This window comes from Thermobia domestica, chromosome 13 (genome assembly GCF_964235325.1).
Source record: "Thermobia domestica chromosome 13, izTheDome1.hap1.1, whole genome shotgun sequence".
NCBI classification, from domain to species: domain Eukaryota; kingdom Metazoa; phylum Arthropoda; class Insecta; order Zygentoma; family Lepismatidae; genus Thermobia; species Thermobia domestica.
In genome coordinates this window covers 34,085,192-34,111,826 of record NC_137466.1, presented here as the reverse complement: position 1 = coordinate 34,111,826, position 26,635 = coordinate 34,085,192, and the positions used below count along the sequence as shown (strand labels likewise).

At 37.2% G+C, this 26,635-nt stretch overlaps 1 protein-coding gene across 3 annotated transcripts in view; it reads right to left on the bottom strand.

Annotated features, from left to right (window-relative positions):
- LOC145668088 (gustatory and odorant receptor 24-like) overlaps window positions 1-26,635 on the bottom strand; it is a 149,136-nt gene that overhangs the window by 47,586 nt on the left and 74,915 nt on the right. For all 3 annotated transcript variants that reach the window (XR_014127970.1, XM_081735602.1, XM_081735603.1), the window contains exon 2: window positions 16,274-16,345. The gene's annotated coding sequence lies outside the window, so the exon portion shown is untranslated. The remainder of the gene's footprint in view (window positions 1-16,273; window positions 16,346-26,635) is intronic.

Below are 26,635 nucleotides of genomic sequence, written 5' to 3'. Positions count from 1 at the left end.
TGTTGAAATGGTATTAAGTGTAGAAAAAAGTAACATTGAAATACTTAATGATACAATATTTCGAGACTATGTATTCACACTCTCGTTTCGTCATTGTGATTTCCATACGGAAAAAAATAATTTACGTATGAGCTCAGTTATATTTCAGAAGCAGCTTCCGAAAAGCGGTCATGTTAGCTCAGTGGTACACCACCGAGCGCTTAAATCGTGAGTTCGATACCCGTTCAGGTGAAATTCTTTTATGATATTCTACTTTCCTCAATGCATGAAAATTATGTAAAATAGTTACATTACAATTCATCAGTTGTATATATCAGTTGAATATATATATTCATATCATCAGTTGTATATATCAGTTGAATATATATATTCATATCATTTTACGACATAAGTAATTCTTATCTTTAAAATATAACATCTGAGGTATTGACAGAACGTCGGTGTGATATGTGTGAATATTGAATACAAATTTAAAAAATCGTGTAATAGCAATAAATAAGTTATGTAATGCATTTATTTGCAGCTACTTTCATCGCAGATAACTTCTCAATATTCGCATTACAGCATTTAGGTAGAGCATATCGAAAATCGGAAGACAAAAAACTAGCTAGCCCCAAACTGTCACACAAGAAATTCGCGAATCGCAAAAGTAAAGCGGCAATTCCTTAATCGCTCTCTCTCATCTCTCTCTTATCTGCATTTATACACATAAAAGTGTATGTATGTATGTTCCAACATAACTCATGTATGCCTAGAGCAGGGTATCTCAACCTGGGAGTCGCGGCCCCTAGGGGATCGCGAAGATAGGCGGAAGAGATAAATATAGTTAGAATCTAATACCAGAAATTATTTTTAAATATTATTTTTAAATATTATTTTTAATTTTGTTCTGATAAGCATACTTTTATTTTTTATACACACTGTAAAGAACAATAAAAAATAAGTCTACTGAACATTTTCAAAGGGTGTAGAATTCGTGTTACTATTCGGTTCAAAGTCTCTTGTCGTCGCGAATTCTGTCGAGAAATTTGAAGCTTAAAATATACAAAACGATAATCATGCCTGTTGTTCTGTATGGTTGCGAAACATGGTCGCTTAATCTGAGGGAAGAACATAGACTGAAAGTATTTGAGAACAAGATCCTTAGACGAATATTCGGACCCAAGAGGAACGGGAATGGGGAATGGCGGAAACTTCATAACGAGGAACTACATAATTTATACGGTTTACTCAACATTGTTAGGGTCGTCAAGTCTAGAAGGCTTAGGTGGGCAGGTCATGTAGCTAGAATGGAAGCAAGTAGAAACGCTTTCAAAATCTTGACTGGAAGATCAATCGGAAAACGACCATTAGGAAGGCCTAGGCGCAGATGGGAGGACAATATTAAGATGGATCTCGCTGAGATAAGAATACAAAGTAGAAACTGGATCCAATTGGCTAAGGATAGAAGTCAGTGTTGAGCTTTTGTGAACGCGGCATTGAACCTCCGGGTTCCATAGGCCATAGAGTTAGTTAGTTAGTAGAGTTGTTTAAAAATGAATTTAAATCAAAGAGGTATGATATAAAACTAATAAGAACTGTATATAGAAATACTAGAAAAATACACATGCAACAAAACCTGCACATTGAAATACAATTAAAATTAAAACCTAATGAAACACCTAAGCATGGTGTAATTTCACTAGTGCAGCAATGTCCGGTTCAATCTTCATGACGAACATTATCAAGCCATTTTCAACTGATAAGCGATTTCTTATCTTTGTTTTAATGTTTACCATAAAAAAAAACACTTTCGCACAAGTACGATATAGCAAATGGAATTATTACTTTTAAAGCAGCAATGCCCAGACCAGGATATTCTTCTCTCCTCATCAGGCAGAACTTGTCCAAGTCTTCGTTACAAAAAACCAGTTGCAAAGACTTGTCGCATGATCATTCTATTATTTGGTCAAGAAGTTGTGGGCTTAGATCGGATACGTTAATGGCCTCTTCAATGAAGGAGTTTAACATCCATCTTGAACCAGCACCTTCGTCGTTGGGAATATAGATATTACAGTTACTGTATCCACTGCCGGGCGCCGAAAAAAGGGGCCACACATTTCGGAGGAAGTGTGTTACTCATGTTAGGAAAGTGCATGTGCACATGTGTAAAATAGAAGGAAAAACGTAATAAAATGTGCTCAAAATTAAGGAAAGGTAGGGTTTATTTTGAAAATGTTATTGAGCTTCGTGCCAACCATGGTGGCGCTTCGTAGCTAGTCTGTCGACGTCACTCATATATACGGTGACATCGTACTATACTCTCGCCCCGGGCGCTGATTTTCCATGGCACTGTTCACTATAAACAAAAAAATGGATTCTACTATTATAGAAATAGGTATGTTAAAAATCCAACACAAGCTTATTATAAAACAAATTATAAAAGGGTCGCTGGCAGGAGCGTGTGATAAAAGGGGATCGTGATAGGAATTAGATTGAGAACCACTGGCCTAGAGTAATTTTAACCACATTTCTTATAGTTTCAAAAAGAGTGCTGTCGGGTTACCTATGGTGAATGGGAGGGGGATACATATAAAAGATTGCTAGAAAATGATCGATATTAGATTCATAGTTTTCGGGGTCGCTTAGATAAATAGTGAGACTTTCAATTTCGCTTAACTCCGATTAAGCTCTCATTAGTAGGGATGGGCACGAACGATTTTTCTTTGAAACTAGACTCGACTCGAAACAGACATCTTTGAGGTCTACTCTTGGACTCGGCGCGAAAAATATCTTCCAACTCGACTCGGATTAGAGTCAAGTCGAACCAAAACGAGCCAAATCCTGTGTGTAGTCCTACCTAGACAATACATAGACAATAATTATTCTATCATCAATTATACTACTATTACTACAAATAATAATAATAATAATAATAATAATAATAATAATAATAATAATTATTATTATTATTATTATTATTATTATTATTATTATTATTATTATTATTATTATTATGACAACACCGTGTACAAACATGAACAATAGATGGTTAGTAAAGGAATACTAAAAGCTAGTTGACTGCCGACGTCGGTAGTCATGAACTCTACAAGGCAAAGACATCGTTCATTACTCTAAGCTGTTGCGTCGGTGAACTACAGATGATCAACTATTGACCTCTCGCCAGAAATTGGTGGCCCCGCAGCGACGATCCGTGGTGGCCCAAGTTCCATTTTGAAAACTTTACTACCAGCAGCAGAGACGCGATGAAACGCCAACGAACCACAAAATTACTCTCCCAAAATATGTCAAAATGCCTATATGTGTGATTTGTTTATATTTAGGTGAATCAAAAAAAAAAAAAAATACCCGGGGTGGACGCAAACTATTAATATCAATATTACGATTACTAGGCACGTGTTCTTCTGACTTCCCCACGGAAACGATCATAAAAAGCTTGGTTGTTGAAGGATAAATCATTGACGTCTTAATTTAGCCAATCAGACAAACCCCTACATCTCGAGTTCTAGAAGGTGATACCGTGAACCATTTCAGATTTATTGCTTCCTGGTGGAGTACTATCCATGAGCAAAATTTGAGCATAATAACCGACATGCATCTTCGGTGCCTCTTATCTTTAGTACAATTTTAACCAGAGATGGTGTGGGTCAATGAAAATTTGATCCACGACCCATCATGACCCACTGTCACCCACCACCCAAATGCCCCATTGGCCCACTCTGATCCATCAACCATCGTGATCCACTCTGACCCACCACCAACTATGAACCACTCTGAACCATTGTGACCAACTCCGACCCACCAAAATCCATCGACATCAACTCTGACCGATGGCCCACGTCCTCCTCTCCATCAGGGGCGGATCCAGGGGGGCGATCGGGGCGATCACCCCCCAGAAGAGGAAACTTTCTTATTTTACATATATAAATAAAACCCATCCCAAAGTTTGAAGCCCTTAAAAGTAGCAGTATGACAACCCACCGCCCCTCCCAGAAGTCGGTCCTGGATCCGCTCCTGCTCTCCATTGACTAAAGAGGTTACACTTGTAATAAAACAAGACTGTGAAATTATCACTTATCGGAGTTTGAATTTCTACCGTTAATGGCTCAAGCACCTCTCTGTTACAATACTGGTGGGTCTGACCTTTACGATATTGTATAATGGCAAAGTGTTTCTCATCTTCCGAATTAAAATGAATTTAAATTTATCATATGTAATTATTTCTTTGTTGCCTTACAGACACATTTCAGTAGAAAATAGGGTGAAGTTTGAAAGTTTCAAATCAAGGAAAAGTAGACCAACGTAAAAAAAAAAAAAAAAAAAAAAAAAAAAAAAAAAAAAAAAAGAGAGAGAGAGAAACTAATTTTCTATATAATTAAGCACGCCGTACTAATTGAAAATGCCCATGTAATTAAGTTTAGACTACAAATTTTATGGCCATTTTTCTCTAACTTGATGGCTTGATTGCCTTATGCTCGGAACGCTCCATATATTAAACACCAGCTTCAGCAATTATAAATAGAAAGCAATGGGTATAAAATTCAAAAAGAACTTTAGTTTGCATTACTCAATCTGTTTCTCAACTAATATCAATCGTTTTCGATTATTTTTACAAATCAACCCACTACCAATTTCCAATATATAGAAAATGCACCCCCGTCCCCCCGCTCATAAAAGATAATTTTAAAAAATGCCAGGACATATTCTCTTTATTTTTAATAAAGAGTTATAAGCTGAATTTCAGCTCTCAGTTGAACGGCTTGTGAGATACTAAATTTTTCGCAAAAATTCGGACTTCTACTCCCCCTAAGGATATGTATTATAATGAAAGTGACACGCGTATGATAACTTCCCAGTTGGGATTGGAGCCTGATTATATACCAAACGTCAATTCATTTGACTTTGCAATTTGACCGTGATGATTACGCAGACATAGTTACTTTCAATTTTTTATGATGCATATCCTTATTTCATATGTTACAGATGATTCAAAAATATTTTTTCAAGCAGTTAGCTCCTCTAGAATCTCACAGGCTGCATCCCAAAATCCAACTCCTACTATCCTATGACAATCCAAAAGTGACTGAACTTTTTTTATTAAGAACAAATGACAAAAGAAAAATGGAGATCTTGAAAGTAAAATGTAGAAAAGCTCGGTGCCCCCAATAACTACATATTTCTCCGCCCCTTCATCCCGAACTTAAAAATAAAACTTAATTCGAATATGGTTAATTATTGAATTTATTACAGTTAAATTCCACTCACTACATGCTACAGCTACAACTATGTAACAAAAAATAACAACTGTGAAACATGTTCTGAATTACTATTAGATTTCTTATGCTATTATTAAACATATTAAAATAGTAAAAGAGGATTGTTCGTGAAATAGTATATTTGGTCTTGATTTATAACTTTTTCATACGGAAAAAATTAAAATATTATTCAAGTTTTAAACTTTGCACTCTGCAAATATGTTGCCCTCTAGGCAATGGGACTAATGTGAAATGTGGACTAATGTGGACTAATGGGAAATGCTGCACTGTTAGCGGCGCTGAAAACTTACGATTCGATTCTAATATCGAATGATTTCGATATCTTTATGTCGCTACGTAACCACCCTGGGTGCTAATGGAAGCTTAATTGGACTTGAATTGAAAGTAGAACTATTCACCTAAGCGACCACGAAACTATAGATTCGATACTAATATCGACCCGTTTCTAGCATTTTTGATATGTATCCCGACAGTACTCTTTTTCCAGACTGTAAGAAATATAGTTAAAATTGCTCTAGATATATCAGAATTATGCTGAAATACACACATAAATCCACTTTTATATTCTGTATAAATAGAGAGTGAGCGAGCGAGCGAGCGAGAGAGGGCGACTCAAGGCATCACCACCTCCACATTGCAAAAGCATATATCAGGAATTGAATTGAAAATCTATGGAAAGACTTTCTGCTGTGGCATGCTTCATAAGGACAATTCCAGTCTGCTCACGTGACCTTTGGGGTTCATGAATTTTTTTTGCGAGCGTTCCGACTTTGGATTCTCTGTTTATACCTTCTGTTTATGCATCCAATAACTTTTCAAGAACATAAATGACATTCTGTATTATGAATGTTGAGAATTACCCTCTATATGACAAATAGCTGCAAATAAATACACTACATGATTTATTTATTGCTATTGAACGAGTTTCTTAACTTGTATTCACATCCTCATATATAATACCGACCTACTGTGAAAATTATCTCAGATGTTATATTTTAAACATAATAATTACTATGTTCTGCAATGATTATGTTATATATACACAACTTATGTATTCTAATGTAATTATTTTATATAATTTTTCATGCATTGCGGAAAATATAATTTTAAAAAAAGGATTAGCCTAGACGGGATTCGAACCCTCAACCTTATGATTTGAAATCCGACAGCTTACCAATGAGCTAACACAACCTTCTAGCGATGTATAACGGATCTCAAGATAATTATGACATTCATATCCATTACAAACGCCGTTTCTGTTCTACTTTGACTTTTATTTTAGTACTCAGGCGATAATTATGTTCTATTTCTTAACTTTGAGCATTCTTTTACATATGGAAAGATTCGATAACGTATTTAAATGTTCCATTACGTATGGAGAGCTAAATGACAAACAAGCATGTGCTGAGATTGAAAAAAAAGGTTTCGAAATATTGTATCATTAAGTATTTCAATCAATGTTGCTTTTTTTTAACACTTGGTAACAAGTCTCATTATATTTAAAAGAAGAAAAACACATCTGCAAACTTTTTCCCGATTGCAAAGGCTGGCTTGGAGGTTCGAACCTGGCTTACTTTTTCCCGAAGATACCCGAAGCTGGACTTAGAAAATTATTGCCTCAAAACACCAGTAAAGAATGCGCTCAACCTTTTTGAGACAAGGTGTACCATTTACTGATAATTTTGACTTAAATTTAGTTGGGGTCTAGTAGCATTCTAGTCGTCCCCATCCCCCAATTTTAACTTGCCAGATATGCCCATAGTGGAGGGTAAGGCATTATTGTCTCATTTTGAATTATTGCATATTCAGATTAAGTTCTGTGGCCTAATTTTATCCCCCCCAATATAAATTATCTAATTCACACACTGACTAGAGATCTCGCAATGGGTATTTAAATTTATACGCTATCTCTCTCATTCTATTTAAATTTTAAAAGTTTACAAATTAACGTTACTTTTAAATAAATACTCTGCTTGTCAGGCAGGGGTAAAAGCGCATCTGAAAAGGTGGGGGGACGGTAATAGCGGCATGATGTCCGTCGTTCCCCCTGCCTATCTTTGCCCATTGTAATTGTTTGCCTATCTTTGCCAGAACGCCGTACATATTTTTTCGAGATGGGGGACGTCGTTCCCTGCGTTCCCTCTCACTTTTACCTCTGTTCTCAGGTAGAATTTACTCAAACGTCACGTTTACACTTCAAACACATTGTACTTCGTTTACCGCGTGCCGTATCAACACGTCACAACCGCTTAGGAGGTAATTCAATGTGACGAACGTAGGTCTAAAATTTAAATACATAGAATGGAATTTCCGATGTTCATCTAGGATTCGAAATTTTCTTTAACTGAGATCTTACAAACTGGACTAAAAATTCAAGAATAGCTATGATGGAAACTCATAGGCTAAACATGGAACATTTAATTAAAAAAAAAAAAAAAATGGCTGAAGCTGTGAATGACCTATACTGCTAGGAACTTTTTAGGAATTCAAATAGCACTTACAGCTTTTATAGTTCCATAACGATCTCACATCGTTTTGTAATGATATATATGATAGGTGTACACTAAACAGTTTTTGTTGTGCTTTGACAATTCAGATGCATACAAACTCCCCAATTTCACTAAATTATGTTCGTGTACAAAAAGTACTTCCAAACATAATACATAAAAATATTTCTACTGACGGGAGTGAGTTCTAATCAGTCAATTATTATTACAATTTTGTGTGTGTGTGTGTGAGTTTCTTCTGAAAGTATTTTTTATTTCTTTCCTCTCCAATAAATAAATTACAGTATGGAGCTTGTATTTTGGTTAATTCAAATATAGACTCGTACGTTAGAAATAACAATGAATATATATATATATATATATATTGCTATAAGTCAGTCTTGAGAAGTAACGTAACGCAAGTAACGCGTTACTTTTTAACTAACGTTTCCTAGTAACGCGTTACATTTTTTCCAAAGTAACTGTAACGGCAACGCGTTACAAACTTTTAAGCAACGTACCTAGTTTGTATTACTTTTTCGCGTTACATTTCGGATGAGTAACTACAATATATGTATATTTTTTTTTCGGAAACAAATGTTTCTTTCCTGTAAGTGAATTTCTCAGAATGGAGCAATGGAGCATGAACGATATCAGTGATCGACAATTCCTGCACTGTTCGCCTTTTCCCGGGTGGGGTGCTGACTGCCACGGGCGCTGACTGCCACAGTCAATTATTGGTGCTGATTGCCACGACTGGCGCTGATTGCCAATATCAAGGTGCTGACTGCCACGAGCCTGAGAGAAAGTTGCTAGACGTAACATTACCGGACGCCAAGAAGCATGAAAGAAACTAGATGAACCTTAGGATCGTGTTGTTCAGACCAACACCTAACAAAGGTAAACAGGTCTTTGTATGTACACTCATGTCTAAAATTATTGTCGCATGACTATAAATATGTTGTTCTAGTAATATAATTTGATAACGAATTCGCCCGGTATTTCTTATAATGTTAGTATGTGTATAATCGGCAAAGACAAGTATGTGGTAAATTTCATGTCAAAAGAGCAGTAAATAAGAACAATAAAACGAAAATAAAATTTTCTTGTCCATTTATTTACATTTTATTTTACTCATTATAATTTTCGTATTTATAATTCTTTTCCTATAAAATTTACCACAAATATACATTTCCTGATTATACACATAATATCAGTATTAAAAGTACTCTACAAAATTATCAAATTATATTCTTACAAGAAGACAGTTAGAGATATGCGACAATAATTTTGGACATGAGTGTACTTTCAATTTTGTCAAGGAGCGGTGCGTACAAAATTGGTACGATTTATATATTCTCACTTGAACTCCCTATGTCAGCATGAACTGTGTACAACTGCGCAAATTGTTTCGAGCAGCTCTTGAAAGTTCCATCAAAAAAGCACTGCTGGCTGTCCCTCACAAGGGAAGTTCAGGAGAAAGCACTCGGCTACAGAGAAACTAAGCATGCCATTTAAAGCCCCAATTCATGTTGATTACAACAAGCTAATAAAATTCCTGTACGGTTGAGAACGGTTCGAGATATTCAACTTGGAAGTTTATATGAGAAAATGAGGATATACGCATTTATACGCGTTAAGTACAACATAATTAGTAACGAATATTGACATACGAATTGAAAGCTATCGGAAGTAACAGAAAAAAAAGTGTTTTGCAATAACTAACGGTTTTGATAGATACAATTAGTCATTACATTGTTCACAATAATCATAGGTTAGAGATGAAAATTGATCACTGTTGTTTTTCTGTTTTATGAAGACATGACGCAGGCAAAAGACTCCCTTGCACCATGAACATTTTATATGTGGAATTGCGTTGCATACGTGAAGGGAACAGTTCGCAGAACCAAAGCAAAAAGCAAATTCGACAAGTGATTCAAAAGTTATAGGCCTATAACACTAGTTAACAAATTTAAACTTTTTGTTTGTTACATGAGAAAAATCACCTGATCTTAAAGGAACTTTTTGCGCTGAATTCGAATATGCACTCGGTTTCTCTCCATCACGTACAGTTTTCCCGTAACAGAGGGATTTTCGGGAAATTCCCTCAAAAATTTCCCTTTTTCAGATATTTTATTCCCCTAGCTCCTGTCCCCTTACATATAGTAACATAGAAATTATACGTAAGTATACCTTGATTTATATTTAATAAACCCTAAAAGTTTCGTAAAAATCGCTTTGTTCTTTCTAGAGAAATAAATATATTTGTATGTATACTGTGTGCACTGTTTATTGCACCTGATAGTAATGCTTTCAGATCTCCTGAGTTGGGGTAAAAACGATTTGCTTTATTACTACAAACACAGACATAAAAATGAATATTTACAATAGTCAACAATACACTTGTATTGCTCTCTGTAAATTAGAAACGTGTATAAAAATAGAATGTACTTCGAACGTATATATTTTTTTAAACATACAGTATATGTATATCTTAATACATATATATACAATTCTCCAAGTTTTTTCGTTTTGTTCATGAAATGGTTATCAATATTTGTTATCAAATGTAACAGAATGCAAAAGAAAGAAAGAATGGAATACAGACTCATTGTTGACAACAATGAACTAATGCAGTCTGAATTTTCCACTACGGTGTCGTTTCCCCCCTCGCCCCGCGCATTTCTTTCTTTCTTGTGTTCTTGACACCTGGTGAGGGAGTTTTGTACATTTTTATATTGACATGTGGTTTAACACTACTTCACTTTCAAAGTTGTCTTTGCTGCTAAGAGTGCTTTCATGTTTGATCTTAACGGCATTATACCCAACTAAGACCAGAAGTTTAGTTTGTAATCAGTACAATGGCGTCAAGAGGACGGCGTTCGTGTGTTAACTCACCAAATAGTTTTTGTTATGTGTGTGGCCAGTTTGTAGTTAAAGGACAGTGTAGATCCATTACGCCATCGGTGAAACTAGCATATTATAAAATATATATTTCGGATGTCGTGTGGGAGATCAGGACAAAACTTGGGCACCCAACATAATTTGTGCGTCGTGCTACGTCACTTTACTTGCATGGGCCAAAGGGAAACGGAGGTTCATGAAATTTGCTGTACCAATGGTGTGGAGAGAACCCACCAACCATCTGGATGATTGTTATTTTTGTCTCACAGTAATTAATCGACATTCTAAAAAAAAGCAAATACACAATAAGTTATCCCAACGTTAAATCCGTAATTAGACCTATTCCGCACGGGGATGAACTTCCACTTCCCGAGCCCCCTACCAACTGGGAAGAGATATGGCCAAAAGACTCTGATGATGATCATGACCTTGATAAAACATCGACATCAACATGTACATCCAAGGATCGAACGTTCATCCCTGACTGTGTTCGCGAGCCACATTTCATCCGGCAATGTGAACTTAATGACCTAGTCCGTGACTTGCACCTGACAAAACAAGAGGCGGAACTTTGGGATCAGGGCTCCAGCAGTGGAACTTATTGGATGCAGAAACGAACATATCAGTGTACAGGAAAAGGCATGTTCAATTTTCAAGCTATTTCTCAATGCAAGATAATGTGTGCGTATGTACGGATATAAATGGGTTGATGGCGGAGCTAGGAATTCCTTACGTTCCAGAAGAATGGAGGTTATTTACCGACACGTCAAAGGTCAGCCTTAAAGCTGTCCTTTTACATAATGGAAATAAAAAACCTTCTATACCACTTGCGCACTCAGTGAAGATTAAGGAATCCTATGACACCATGTCAACTTTGCTAAATCTTATAAATTACAAGGACCATTGTTGGCAAATATGTTGTGATCTCAAGGTAGTTGGTATTTTATTAGGACTGCAGTGCGGTTACACGAAGTACCAATGTTTTTTATGTTTATGGGATAGCCGAGCTGATGACAAACATTATGAAGTGAAGGAATGGGAACCTAGAGTGAATTACGTACCTGGAGAATGCAACGTCAAATACGCTCCTTTGGTAGATCCTAATAAGATATTACTACCGCCACTTCATATCAAGTTAGGACTTATGAAAAACTTTGTCAAAGCCATGGACACATCTGGTGAAGGTTTCAAGTATTTGCGAGATAAGTTCCCTCCTAACCTGAGTGATGCTAAGATTTCAGCGGGAGTGTTTATTGGTCCCCAAATTAGGAAATTAATGCTTGATGATAGCTTTGACAGCAAGTTAAACAGTGCTGAGCTAGCTGCCTGGACAGCATTTAAGTGTGTTGTGCGCAACTTTCTGGGCAATAACAAAGCTGAGAGTTACACAGAAATCGTACAGGACATGATACAGAAATACAAAGAGTTGGGTTGTAGGATGTCTTTAAAAATCCACTTTTTGCACTCCCACCTCAGCTTCTTTCCTGCTAACCTAGGTGCTCTCAGCGACGAACAGGGGAAAAGATTCTACCAAGATATAATGGCAATGGAGAAAAGGTACCAGGGACGATGGGACCCTTCAATGATGGTGGACTATTGTTGAGGTCCTGTTAGAGAATGCAACATTTCTTACAAAAGAAGGAAGTAGTGTACGTTTTTGTAACCCAATGGAAGTTTCATATATTGTGATAGTTTTGATTGTCTTTTCATGACCTTTTGGTACATTTGTATTATTGTTTATTGTAAATTGTCACACTTGTAAATTATATTGTATTATATTTTATATATGTGTTTGTGGTAATAAAGCAAAACGTTTTACCTCAACTTAAGAGATCTGAAAGCATTACTATAAGGTGCAATAAACAGTACACACAGTATACATACAAACATATTTATTTCTCTAGAAAGAATAAAGCGATTATTACGAAACTTGGAGGGTTTGTTAAATATGAATCAAAGTATACTTAGGTATAATTTCTATGTTAGCATATGCAAGGGGACAAGATCTTGGGGTGTCAAATAAACGAAAAGGGAAATTTTTGAGGGATTTTCCCGAAAATCCCTCTGTTACGGGAAAATCGTACGTGATGGAGAAAAACCGAGTGCATATTCGAATTCAGCGCAAAAAGTTCCTTTAAGAACAGGTATTTCCTTTTATGTAACAAAACCTTTGTTAACTAGTGTAATTTGTTCGTAACCTGCCTTGTAGAACGCAAACTGAAACAATCCAATGTATCGCGGTGATCGGAAGTGATTCGTATGGACACGAACTTTATTTGATTGTTTCGTTGGTACATTATAACGTCCAGATGAAGAAGTTTCATCTCCTGCCATAATCTTTGATTGATCGGAATCAAAACATATCAAATGGTTGCACAAATCGTGTGCAATTCTTTGGTATCTTTGCCATCCGTAATGCCACTTGTAATGTATATACAATTTGTCTGTGAATGGACCTCAGTGATCAAGCAATAGCAAGTTCAAACCATCGGGCTTCGCCAAGGGAGAGAATACTTAATGCATTGAAACGTGCATCCACTCATTTTCTCATATAAACTTCCAAGCTGAGTATCTCGAACAGTTCTCAACGTACAGGGGTTTTGTTTTATTACCTGTTGTAATCAGCATGAATTGGTCCTTCAAATGACATGCTTATTTCTCTGCAGGCGAGTGCTTTCTCCCAAACTTCCCTTGTCGGCTGGCTTCAGATCATCATATTCATTAAATAATACAATAAAACAATTAATATAAACAATGAAATGTGCGAATTGTACATATAACAGAAAAGACAATTCCTTTATAAACATCCAAATGTATGTCGTTCCACTTAGTGAGCAACTTTGTAACTTATATGGTGTCACATAGATTTGCTGCGATGATTACTAAATTAATCCCTACTAAATTAATTAATAATCATAAATTTAGTATGAGGGATTAATTCCTCTCTTTCCAAATACAGTTTCTCCCAGGCTCGTTGCAGCATTTTCTTTTCACATTTTCAGGCAAAGCCCCGCCGAAACAAAATCGTAAGTACGCCACTGCTGAACAGAATTTAAAAGTAAAGTGGTGCCCCGGCGGGAAATATTTATCAACAATTAGGGTGCATTAATGAACGACATTCAGTAAGGGTTTAATATGAATAAACGGTGTTCTGATGAGCAGGCCTACTTTATTGATGTAATGTTGATGGTATGTAATATTAGGGTTCTTTTAGATCAGTTTGCATATCCTAAAGTCCCGTTGATTATAGAGGAACAACTAGCTTTAAAAAGCATGTATCGATTTTAAAGTTATTGGCAGTTTTGATTCACCCCCAGTTCATGTATTCTCATTTCGTCAATTGTAGTGTAATGTTTCTCTATATTCTGTATTTTTAATTTTTCATAGCAACATTGTTATTATTATATAATTAGTTTAGCAGAATAATAATAAGCAACCATTTTTTCTAACGCATAGGGATGGGCACGAGTCAAGCTAAAACTCGACTCGAATCCAAGTCGAGTTTCGAGTCGAGTCAAAAGTAATATTCTCGAGTCGAGTTCCGAACCGATTCACTGTTTTTGGCGTCGAGTTTCGAGTCGAGTCGAGTTTGTTAAGTGGCTCGCTCGTTTTAACTCGTGTTGAAATCATGGGCTGATTACACTGGAAAGCGAAAGCCGTGAGAAATGTAAGCTAAGCAGTAATATGGAATACTTTTAGTCTTGCTCACGAGAAGAGACATTGTTCGCATCTCGTCTCGTCTCGATAGCGAGACTACAAGAGATTTTTTTATAACAAGCTTAGCTCGGCTCGGCTTAACTAAGCCGATGACTCGAGCCGGCTCACTTGGGGTGAACCATCGGCTCGAGCTGGCTTGGTTGGGATAAGCCATCTGCTTGGTTCGGCTCAACTGAGCAAAGGACTCTAGCCGACTCGGTTGGGTGAGTTGTTGGCTCAGTTTACTTCTCGGTTTGAGTCGATAGTGAATGAACTGTGAGCCGATCTGCTCGAGTCGTTGACAATTCTAAACCCGGGCCGAGCAGTTTTGAAGATATTTGGCCAGTCTCCTATAACTTTTAACAACGTTTGGCTCGAGCTTGAATACTCAATCTAGACCCTCAACCCAAATTCAGAAGCTCGTGAACAATGTCCTTTACTCCTAGACTTCACGACTACCGGGATTGGCAATCAACTACTTTTTTAGTATTCATATATAAACCGCCTATCTTTCATGTTTATACGCAGTGTTAATAATAATAATAATAATAATAATAATAATAATAATAATAATAATAATAATAATAATAATAATAATAATAATAATAATAATAATAATAATAATAATAATAATAGAAGAAGAAGAAGAAAATGAAGTTGTAGTAGTAGTAGTACCATTGATAATAATTATATTGTCTATGTAAGATACTTGAAGAGAGTACTCGAAACTATACACCAGATTTGACTCGACTCGACAAGAAACTCGACCCGAATTCGAGTCGAGTTGGAGGAAATTTTTCAAGCTGAGTTCTTGGGTCGAGCTCAAAGATGTCTGTTTCTAGTCGAATCGAGTTTCAAAGAAAACTTGCTCGAATTCACTCGTGGCCATCCCTACGAGTAATGCAGTATGGCATTTTAGTGAATGTTACATTACATTAAAATGTTCATATAGTTGTGAAGTAAAAATTTGTCCCTGCATTTACATAAATCGATTCAGAACGTGCAATAATAATAATAATAATAATAATAATAATAATAATAATAATAATAATAATAATAATAATAATAATAATAATAATAATAATAATAATAATAATAGCGGTAGTAATAGCAGTACGGAAAACTGAAGTAATAAGATTTTTTCCACATATTCAAAGTTTCGGACCTAAAAGTAACGCGTTACTTTCGAAGTAAAGTAACAGTTACTTCTTTGAGGCATGTAACGCGTTACTAACGCGTTACATTTTAAGAGAAAGTAAAGTAACTTGTAACGCGTTACATTTTTACAAGTAACTTACCCAACACTGCTATTAGTATTATCTGTTGGATGCTAATGAAATTAAATCTTTAAGTTTTGCGTCCCACGTTTATCATGTCTAGGCTAAAGGAGACGGTAACAATGCCTAATGAATGTAATGGTGGACTGAAGGAAGTGGGAGGAAACGGGAGAAGTCCGAGAAAACCCACGCACATGGTGTTTGTCCACCACAAAGTTCACTTGCGCGAACTGGAATCGAATCAAGGACCCCTTGCAACAGAGGTGAACGCTCTACCACTGAGCCACCGGGGCCCCCTGTTGAAAACTAATGTAATACAAAGTATTGACATCGGGTAACTCCTTATAATGCAATTCAAGTAATTCGGACGAATAAGTAGTTAATTTTGGAATCATTGAAGTTTTTTTTTTAGCTATTCTCGGCTTTACTTAATAATGTTGAACAACTGTAGAGAGAGGAACAGAGAGATAGTTTAATATTCTAAATTTACTAATATTCTAATATTCTAATGATGCTACCAACCAAGTTGGAAAGTTCTGATCTAGACAATAACTTTGAACGATTATTACAATGTACATTTGTGCTTCGTGTAAGAGTTAGAATTTGAACTATACTATAAATTATGTATACCTACCTCATACTTAGTGTCAGGATCCATTCGTGTTGTATCGATCGATCCTACATCTTCGTCCAAAAACTTCTGAGTCTGTAAAATATAATCATCGTATATATTATAAAGGCATATATTGATGCATCTTGAGAAGCACATAACTGCCTAAGATAGAGAAATGTTCTGTATAGTATAGAAATAATAGTATAATTGTATTACGAGCTCATACTTCATTGTGAAGTAAGTTCTTTCTATTTCAAATCATGTTAATTGGTGTCCATCGACGTCCACAGATTTTGATCCGCATAACATACGTAAATCCTTTCGTTCATACACGCATACTCCCAAAATAGTTTTGAAAAGGAGGCACTGGAAGGGAAGGTACAAGAAGGGAAAGAATCAGCCCCTGATGGGTATCCAACCACACATAGAAATTGAATTATTATAAACTATAATAGCAGTAATAAAAAAGTGGGAGGAGGTTTGGTGGAAAGGCATTATGATCGTCCATGTTCAAGAGAATTCTTTTATTATCTACGTTTAAAAAGGAAAAAAATGACTAAGATTTTTAGGTAAAAACAACCACCATTTTGAACATTTATTGCGGTTGCATTTATGTCCAAATTTTTAGTAAGTGTGTAATGATTCATAAAACATCGACTTCCTAATTAATTCATTTGCACATTACACGGTTTATAAATTAATTTTAAATGCTTTTACATGTTATATTACTTGACACACATGCTCTTAACAATGACGCAAATATTTACTGTAATACTAAGACTGAGTATTTATAAAGATAACCAAAAAAGTTCTGTCGCTCTTTCACCCACCACCTTCGAATATCGATATGTCACCCACCTGGAAAATCAAAAATAGTCCCCATGAGCATCGACATCCTTCTGCCAACGTTCTAGAAGGCCATGGATTCCATCGCGGTAGAATTTGGTGGGTCGTGAAGCGAAGAAGGTATCAAGTGCATTTTGCACCTTTACTAGGGATTTGAACTGGCGTCCTCTAAGGTGATTGTCCAAGGAATGGAACAAGTGATAATCGGACGGTGCAATGTTGGCGAAGTATTGCGGATGCAATAGTGTTTCCCATCCAAGGCGTAGAATGGTGTGCCGGGTCATCCTAACCACGAGGGGTTTAGCGTTGTCCTGTATCAGAGTACTCCTTTGCGATTCAGAAGTGCTGGCTCCAGAGTTTTGAGTTTTTCTTGAACACGGCTCAACTGCTGACAGTACACAGTTGCATTGATGGTCTGACCAGCTGGTAGCAATTCCCGATGTACGATGCCGCGAGCAATCCACCAAATACACAGGAGGACCTTCTGGTGCAGTGCTGGTTTCGGCTGTTTTTTTTAACAGGTTCATGGGATGCTAACCAATGTTGACGGCGCCGTGGAGCTTCGTACAGGATCCACTTTTCATCACATGTCGAAACAGTGTCCAGAAATGGCTCTCTCCTCAGACGAGACAGCAAAGAAACACAAGTGTCTGCTCGCGTTGCCTTCTGCCCCGGATTCAAATCATGCGCACCCATCGACCCAACTTGTAGTGCTTCTCAAGCTGATGGAGGTGCTGCCGAATGGTTTATCCACTCACACTAAATTGTATTCCCAGTTCCTCACATGTCTGGCCACTGTTCGCCTCAATTGCTACCTGAAGATCTTAATTTTGTACATGTGTTGGTCTTCCGGCACGTGGTGTGTCTTCGAATGTTTCGTCACCGTCCTTAAACTTGTTAAACCACCGCAGTACTGTCCATGTAGTCACGTAATCCTCACCAAGGGCTTGCCATATCTTTCGCTCCGCTGCAGCGACATTTGACCCCAGTTTGAACTCGTACAGCATACAATCCCTTATGACGCTCTGTGGAGGTCCCATGTTCATTTTGTCCTTACGCAGGTTCACGTCGTAACTGAACTGTCACAACCAGGTAGTATGTTGGATATACCCACATCAAGAACTGATCTTCGCCTTATCTCCATTCGCATTAAACTCACGGTGTGAGGGCCACACCAATTGAACACAGACCTCCACAAAAAGCGACAGGACTTTCTTTGTTACCTTTATAATATATTATAAAATGAATGACTAGTAAAATGAATGGCGTTGTAGTATGTGCACCTTACGTACAGTATATATTGATATAGTGTTTTCTTTATTTATTCAATGATTAGACAACGATATAATGAACGTATTCATATTTTTGACGTTCTCCCGATAACTTATAATTTGCTAAAGAAAATGGTTTTGTGTTTTCTTGATTGCATTGCTATATCAATCGGTATGTAAAACATTGCTGAATCAACAAACAGCCTATGCATTATTTTAATTTTATGAAATATGAAAATTTAATATGTATTGACAAGGGAACCTTCCGAAAATGATAGTTGCAGTGAAAGATGTGACCTATGCCAATTGAAAGAGCTCTAACAGAGATGATCATTCCCAAAAAATTAGCTGCCCATGGCAATAGGTTCAAGTAATATAAGGGGTTGAAGTTCGGGAAACAGCAAGGTTGGACAAGGGGGGAAAAGTGCAAATTCCGCAAAAAAGGGGGGCACGGCAAAATAAAATGCTGACAAGTGATGTATAGAAAGAGACTTGCCATAATAGGGAACAAGTGAAGGCCACCAGTGGGGTTAACAGTGTTGCCAACTGCAATGAAAAGTACATGTTTTGCAAAGAGCACTATATGAAGTGGGTGCAATATTCAGTGTCAACCTGTCATGTAGAACATAAGATATGACGTGTATAATCAGTGGCACAATGTAACAAAAGAAAATAGAAAAAAAAACAGAAGTACAAAAAATACGGAAAAGACGGAGTTGGCCATAATGCGCCACATTTGATCACGAGCTGTGCATATTAGAATGAACAAAACAAGAAAGCACCAACTATGCAGGAAACCGACGTACCTAGGTTCGAAAAGAAAAACGAGTTCCGAAGTTGGCAACACTGGTCATGAAAATCCAGACAATTCTAATATAGTTAGGCCACTCGCTTCACAAAAAGGAAAATTCCGGCAACAGGCATTAGCTTTCGCATCATTTGTGTATGCTCGTCAACATTGTACGTGCAATTGTTCGATGAGACAATGGTCCAAACAGAAGATACATTTGCAGTGAGCACAGCGGAATACTACCAATCCGTCACATATGGTACAATAATCGCCTGTGAATGTCTCGAAACAGTACTCTAGAGGTATCGGAACCTTTGGTGGTCTTCACAACATCAGTTAGGTTTCTTCCGTCATCACGTCTTCATCACATTCGTATATGATCATGCCTGTCATCTCTGCTGATGGAACTCTCTTGTCACCAATGTATGTGCATGTGGCAGAAGGCAAAGAACATTACCCCAGAAGACCAAAAACTTTTTGTCAACTCTTCTGAATATTAATGCCTTCCCAAATACAATCGCAAACATGCGGAAGAGTGATTTAAACGTGTTTTATGCCAACATGTTTTGGCCAAGTTTGGCAGAAAGAAACCTAACTGATGTTTTGCAACTTGTTGATTCTTGGACAGCGAACAAAGACACCAACTTGCTCTACGAGCATGTACCATCCGGAGGGAATTTCAAAGTTAAGCTGATCCCTCCTGGCTCCACGGGTCTGATACAACCACTTGGTGTTTATGTTTTTAGACCATACAAGAACTTTGTGCGCTACGTTATAGAGCTTGTGTTATCAGATACTCACTTTAACATTTGGTCCCGCGAGAATTTTCTGAAACTTCAAGCCTTAACCCATTACCAGTTTACGGCATGTTTATTCAAGCCTTTGATTATGTTTGCTTTCTACAGGTGTGGATATGTGATAGAAAGACCACCAAAGGTTCCGACACCTCTAGAGTACTGTTTCGAGACATTCACAGGCGATTATTGTACCATATGTGACGGATTGGTAGTATTCCGCTGTGCTCACTGCAAATGTATCTTCTGTTTGGACCATTGTCTCATCGAACAATTGCACGTACAATGTTGACGAGCATACACAAATGATGCGAAAGCTAATGCCTGTTGCCGGAATTTTCCTTTTTGTGAAGCGAGTGGCCTAACTATATTAGAATTGTCTGGATTTTCAAGGCCAGTGTTGCCAACTTCGGAACTCGTTTTTCTTTTCGGACCTAGGTACGTCGGTTTCCTGCATAGTTGGTGCTTTTTTGTTTTATTCATTCTAATATGCACAGCTCGTGATCAAACGTGGTGCATTATGGCCAACTCCATCTTTTCCGTATTCTTCGTACTTCTGTTTTTTATATTTTCTTTTGTTAGATTGTACAGTCAGCGACAGTAGAAACTGGAGGTTGGATACATAAGAAATGATAGCTTTTTCGAGTAGCAGAATAGTTTCACTGTATGTCTGATAGTTGGACAACCAACATGACAGCAAATACATGCCCGAAAACATAACATGCCAGGATATTCCTCCATTTGGAGGAAAAAGTATTACTATCTGAGAGCATCACTTAGAGAAACAACCACGAGATAAATCTACAGAAATTCCATTCACTTTAAGATCAAAGAGATATGAATTAATGCAAAGGAAACGAAAACAATAATACGCATCATGCAGAGACCGAAAAAGTATGGAAAGCTAAACAAAATGAGAAAAGAAGGAAAGAGAGAAAGGAAAGAGCAAAAGACATGAGAATAAATTAAATTTTAGCACTTAAGGATAAACAGTGTCCGTCTTTCCTCCTGCCCCCTGTATCTGTCCTGGTTTTTCTCCCTTCATAGGATAAATCTCATTCAGCATCAAACGCGAACATAATTTATAGTGTTTAACTCCTTGAAAAAATGTAACTCAGTACAGGCGGAGACTCGAACCCCGAACCCTTAGCATAACAGTCAGACGCTGTAACCACTTACCTACACACGCTATAGCAAGTATGTTTATAAACTAGCCATTACCCGCGCTATCAAACGTCTTAAATCAGCCATTGTCGGGAGTTACCCCAGTTACACTTGAAGTTTGAATTTTATTTACGGCCTTTAGCCATCTACGGCAACAGGCCCCATGTTTTCATTAAAAGCATTTGTTCTGTAGATTAAAATCAAGAATAACTTAATCTATACTCTTACTTACTGTTGTCAATATATATATATATATATATATATATATATATAGAGAGAGAGAGAGAGAGAGAGAGAGAGAGAGATAGGTTTATAAAAATCAGATTAATGGGGGCTAAAAGAGTGATTTCGTAACTGCGAAATGGGTGATCGCACGACTACTGACATCTGGTAGCGGTGTTACGTAACACACACACTAGAAATAAAGCTTCGACACGACAAAATGCACGTTGTGCCGTGGATAAGTCGGTAAGGTGTCTGCTTATTGAGTAGGCAACTCGAGTTCGAGTCTTGAGTACACCAATTACTTTTACCTTCAAAATACATTTCTATATTTTTATATATGTTATTAATAATTGATTTCTTGCATTTTTTGTAAATTATCTTAAATTAGTGAAGGTTCAGTAAAATCAAGAAGGTTAAAATACATATATATGATTGTTTTATCCGTATGTACAGTCCAGAGATGGAGCGGGTCGGGGGGCCACGGGTCAACAGAACGTGACCCACTGCAACCCCCCACCCACCAGGACCCACTCTGTCTTAACAACGTATTACGACCCACAGACTCATTCTGCTCAGTGCATTGTAGACAGCTTCTGAACACTGGTGAATTTGTCTACTTTCAAGGCATCCTTTTTCTTTTCATTTGTTTCTATTGACAAAAGAACTTCAGGAAATTTTAAATATTGGTATTTGCAACTGTAATAATAGCAATAGAACTTATTTGAGACGCAGCCTATGATTTCTTAGAGGAGCTAACTACTGGGAAAAATGTTTGAATCATTTGTAATATATGAATTATTATATAAAAAATTGAACGTAACTATGTCTGCATGATCATCATATCCAAATTGCAAAGTCAAATGAAATGATTTTTGGTATATAATTAGGCCTCAATCTCAACTAGGAAGTTATCATACATGTATCGGTTTCATTATATTACATATTCTAAGAGGGTCCGAATTTTTGCGAAAATTTTAGTATCTCACAAGCCGTTCAAGTTGGAGAGCTGATATTCAGTATATTAATTCTTTATCTAATATAAATAAAATAAAGAGTTTGTTTGTGTATTTGTCTGTATGTCTGCCTGTCTGTCTGTGTGCGGCCTGGGAACCAGACGAGTGGACCGAGAGTTACCAAATTTTGGTCAGGGGTACCTTGACCTAGGCCCCAGATCAAGACGAAGCCGTTTTCTTTTCAAATTTCGAACCAGAGGGGTCTCAGTGGTGCTTTTACCGGAACCGGCTTGGGAACCAGACAAATAGACCGAGAGTTACCAAATTTTAGTCACAAATACCTTGGTCCACGCTCCAGATCAGAGTTAAACGTTTTTCTCAAAATTCGAACCAGGGGGTCTCAGGGGGGCGTTTATCCAGACATGTAAAAGTAGTAGAACATTTCCGATATTAGTGTCGAATTCATAGTTCTCGCGGTCGCTGAAATCAATGGTGAAACTCTGATCACATTAACTTCCAAATTCACCTTATTCGAGCCGGGAGTCAGCGGGGAGGGGGGTATACCGAAAAATTTAAAAGTAATCTAAAATGACCGATATTAGTGTCCAATCCATAGTTTTCGCGGTCATTGAGATCAATGGTGACACTTCCATTAGCGAAGATTTGCAAATTGAGCTACAATTGTATGCAAGCCGGGAGTCAGCGGGGAATACTGAGAAATGTAAAAATAATCCAAAATGACCGATTTTAGCGTCAGTTCCATAATTTTCGCAGTCGGTGAGATCAATGCTGACACTTTCATTAGCGATGATTTGCAAATTCAACTATTGTATGCGGGCCGGGAGTCAGCGGGGAGGGAGGGGGCCACGGAATGCGGAGACATGTAAAAATAATCCAAAATGACCGATATTAGAGTCAAATCCATAGTTTTCGCGGCCGCTGAGATCAATGGTGACACTTCCATTAGCGATGATTTGCACATTCAGCTACATATGTATGCGGGCCGGGAGTCAGAGGGGGAATACTCAGGCATGTAAAAATAATCCAGAATGACCGATATTAGCGTCAATTCCATAATTTTCGCAGTCGGTGAGATCAATGGTGAGACTTTCATTAGCGATGACTTGCAAATTCAGCTACAATTGTATGCGGCCGGAAGTCAGCGGGGAGGGGGGATACCGAGACATTTTAAAGTAATCCAAAATGATCGATATTAGTTTCACATCCAAAGTTTTCGCGGTCGCCGAAATTAATAGTAATACTTCCACAAGCGTTGACTTCCAAGTACTGGCCCCATGCGAAGAACGGGTATATTCAGCTGGTATATATATATATATGTGTGTGTGTGTGTATTTATATAATCTTGGTATTTGCCTAGAGTCTTCTTGTTCTATAAAATCCCTATGTATCTGCTTAAAACAATTTGAGGATATATATATATATATATATATATATATATATATATATATATATATATATATATATAATTTGTGTATATTTACATTGTTATAATTTATATTAATGGTTGTTAACTTCTATCTTAATATCACATTCATATTGAACAAGAATAGTCAAAAATGGTATCGAGAATTGATGAGATTAAGTAATTACGAACGCCATGATAGTACATTGACGAAAGCTACACACTTTCGTCGTGATCCGACTTGTTGAGTTGACTTTTGTTAGTTATTATTCATAATGGAACCTGAGCAATCCGAAGTAGCATTCAAATCAGTTAGTGTTAAATGTTTTTTTCTAATGGCTGGCATGGAATTTTTATTCAGAAAAAATATGATATAACTACTCAGATAGACGACTAACAATTGTCTTTTGGCGATATTTTTAGTTCTCTCGTAGAAACAGAGAGTGATCATAGCAATTGTTTGCTTAGTAGCGATAGCGTTAAGAGACGGGTATTGGTTGACAGTGTGTCTGTGAATACAGAGCCAAAGGTCGTTCACGCGAGTTGTTTAGATGGCTTGGCTGATAACAATTCATTCAGCGTCTCGTGCGAATCAGCTGTTTTGAAGTCAAAGGAAAATGAAAACGAAAGTTATTTTTCTTTAGGCTTTAAACCTGGAAGAATTGTGGCTGGTGATTCACGTGTAGGGAATTCATTTATGCCTTTTAATACTAATTTAGATAAAGTAAGTGTAGGCATTGCTTCAGACAGGGGTGCCCATCCCCCCCAAAGCTAATGGCGCATTTCCCCCCAAAGTGATGCCACTTTTGAGCTGGTTTTCAGTTTACCACAGGCCCTGGAAAATGTAATCGCACAAACAGAAAACTATACAAAATATTATTATTAATTCATTTATTATACATCATGTAGCAATTGAACAGCATTACTTATTAAGTGTCGTACATGTAGTGTTGCCACGAGACGAGACGAGACGAGACTTCAAGTTGTCTCGTCTCGTCTCGTGCAAAGCATGTCCCGTCTCGCGTCTCGTCTCGAAAAAATGTGCTCGTCCCGTCTCGTGTCTCGTCTCGAGAGGTTCTGTCCCGTCTCGTCTCGTCTCGTCTCGTTTGTCTCGTTTTGTCTCGTAAAAAATATAGCAGCATACCATGGGAACGAAAGTAAAATCTAGCAGGCTGCACCATGCTAATCAAGATACAACTAAGTTATTACCCTGGACACACAAGAGAAGAACAAAGATGGATTAGGTCAGTGGATCGGTGGGTCAGTGGGTCAAGTGGGTCAAGTTTTCTAAGTGGATCAGTGGGTCGTGGGTCAACAGCATGTGACCCATTGTAACCCACCACCCACCTTGACCCACTGCGACCTCCCACCCACCGTGACCCACTGCGACCCACCACCCACCGTGACCCACTGCGACCTACCACCCACCATGACCCACTGCAGCCCACCGGCTTAGTATGATCTACCGACCCACTCTGCTCACTGCACTGTAGACAGAATATTCTGAAGAATGTAAATTTTTCTTCGTTTTACTTTCAAGATCTTCATTTCCCTTCCTTTTCCATTTATTTCTGTCTACTTACCTGAGATGAGTAAATCTAACCAAGTGAAAAAAGATCTTCAGGCACTTTTGGATATTGATATTTTTAGTTGTAATAATAGCAATAGGGCTTATACTACTACTTGGCTTTCGAGACCTGTGGCTTTTAGAGGAGCTAACTACTGGAAAAAATACATTTTTGAATCACTGTAATATATAAATTATTATATGAAAAAATGAATGTAACTATGTGTGCCTGATCATCACGGTCAAATTGCAAAGTCAAATGAAATTACTTTTGGTATATAGTTAGGCCTTAATCTAAACTGGGATGTTATATTGCTTTCATTATAATGCATAATATCCTAAGGAGGTAGTGAGAATCCGAATTTTTGCGAAACAAAATGAGTATTTTGCAAGCCGTTAAACTTACGGAGCTGAAATTCAGTGTATTAACTGTTTATTGAAAATAAACATCCTAGCATTTTTTAAAATTCTCCTTTATTGGGAAGGGGAGGCACTTTCTATACATGGAAAATTGGTAATGAGTTGGTTTGTAAAAATGATCGAAAACGATCGATGTTATTTAAGAAAAAAAATCAGAAGCAAAAAATACAGTGTTTGGCTTCATATATCCATTGCTTTCTACTATAATAATTGCTGAAGCTTATGTTTATTATATAGAGCGCTTACAGCACAGGACAATCAACCCATAAAGTTGTGACTAAAATAGGCATAAAATTTGTACTGTAAGATTAATTACACGGAAATTTTAAGTTTGGATTGTACGCATAATTATATGGAAAATTTTACACTATTTTTTCTTTACGTTCATACACTTACCTTAATTTGGAAGTTTCAAATTTCATCCTTTGTTCCACTCAAAAGTATCGATGATAATTTAATAGAAATTCATCGTAATTTGGCACAGGGCAAACAGTAATGTGGTAATTGAACAGGAAGAAGGAGGGAAATTCCTATTCACCTATGAACACTTTCCAGGAACCTCGTTCCCTTTCGCTTTCTAGACGGGGGAGGGAACTTGGGAATGGCATCAAACCTCCATGTGTAATTACAAAAATTAAATTTATAAACAAATAAGAAATCATCAGCTTATCAGGCTTTAATTGATAATTTATTCACAAGATTCCCTATCGAAGGCGTGAAGTTTCTGTTCTCCATGAGTCGAAATTGCCAACTAACATGGTCGATATGGAAAAGATGTTGCATGGTGATAGAGAGATGATACTTCTTGCTGAGTATTTCAAAACTGACCAAGAAATATCGTTATCAGACTTAAGTCTAAAAAGCAGATTGTCGATGGCTCAGTGGTAAAGCGTTCACCTCTGGGGCCTGAGTTCTCGGGTTCGATCCCAG